At 41.2% G+C, this 1,222-nt stretch overlaps 1 non-coding gene across 1 annotated transcript; it reads left to right on the plus strand.

Moving 5' to 3' along the window:
• Positions 1 to 617: 617 nt before the first annotated feature.
• On the plus strand, positions 618 to 724 carry LOC121207248 (small nucleolar RNA R71). Its single transcript, XR_005902340.1, has one exon. It is a non-coding gene; the product is annotated as a small nucleolar RNA R71 (small nucleolar RNA).
• The last annotated feature ends 498 nt before the right edge of the window (positions 725 to 1,222 follow it).

Raw genomic sequence — 1,222 nt, forward strand, 5'->3', positions numbered from 1 at the left:
TGTATGCCTTCAATAAATTCTCTAAGCTATTAGACGATTCAGCCTGAACTGGTTTCTGAACTTGCTGTGAAAAACTAGGCGACTGGGTTGGTCTAGGTTGGGCATAGTTGTTACTACCTCCAGCCCCTTAGTTACTCCAGGAAAGATTGGGGTGATTTCGCCATGATGGGTTGTTAAAGTTGGATTGCAGCCCTTGGCTTCCTCGGTTCTGGTTTTGATTACCTATATAGTACATAGATTCTGGGTTTGATGGACATTCTTCAAACACATGTCCTTCCCCACAATAGACACAGGCTATATTCTCATATTGGTTAGGTGGTTGAGCTGCAAAACTGTTAGACCCATTAGTGGTAAGATTCTTTAACATTGAAGATATCAAAGATAACTGGGATGCAAGTGAAGTGAGAGCGTCCACTTCATGGATTCCAACAACTCGTCTTTCTAACGTTGCTCAATTGGTTGGCCACTGATAATTGTTATTGGTGATCCTCTCGATGATTTCATAAGCCTTATTGTAAGACTTAGATAAGATAGCACCGTTAGCAGAAGCATCTACTACCATCCTTGTGTGAGCGTTGAGACCATTGTAAAATGTCTCAAGTTGGATGCAATGCGAAATTCCATGATAAGGGCACTTTCGTAATAACTTTTTGAATCTTTCCCATGCCTCATACAAGGACTCATCATCCATTTTTTGGAAATCAGTAATCTCATTTCTCAGCTTAGCAATCTTGCTAGGCGGGAAATACTTCACAAGAAATCTCTCTGCTAACTCTTGCCATGTAGAAATCGATCGTAATGCATCTTCGGGTACTCTAGCTAGCTTGAAAGAGTCGCTCACCTCCATAAACAGTCTTAAATGAAGATGAGGATCTTCAGTAGGCATTCCACTAAACTGGCCCACTGTCTGAAGCATCTGGAACATGACTGGCTTCAACTCGAATTGTTGTGCCTCGATCTCAGGTCTTCTAATACCTGGATTAAGGTCATTAAAAACTGGTACGGCATATTGTCGTAAAGCTCTATCCCTATCATCAGCAATAAGGATAGGATTTTGAGCAAGGTTTGCTCCATTTCCTTGATTGATATTCTCGAAATTCATCTCTTCGGTCTTTCTCTGGTTTGCTTGTCTTCTTCGTTGGCGAAAGGTTCGTTCTATTTCAGGTCCACTGGGAGTAAGTCAATAATTCGGTCAATACTCATAAACACCTGAAATAATCAG

This window comes from Gossypium hirsutum, chromosome A09 (assembly GCF_007990345.1).
Source record: "Gossypium hirsutum isolate 1008001.06 chromosome A09, Gossypium_hirsutum_v2.1, whole genome shotgun sequence".
NCBI classification, from domain to species: Eukaryota; Viridiplantae; Streptophyta; class Magnoliopsida; order Malvales; family Malvaceae; genus Gossypium; species Gossypium hirsutum.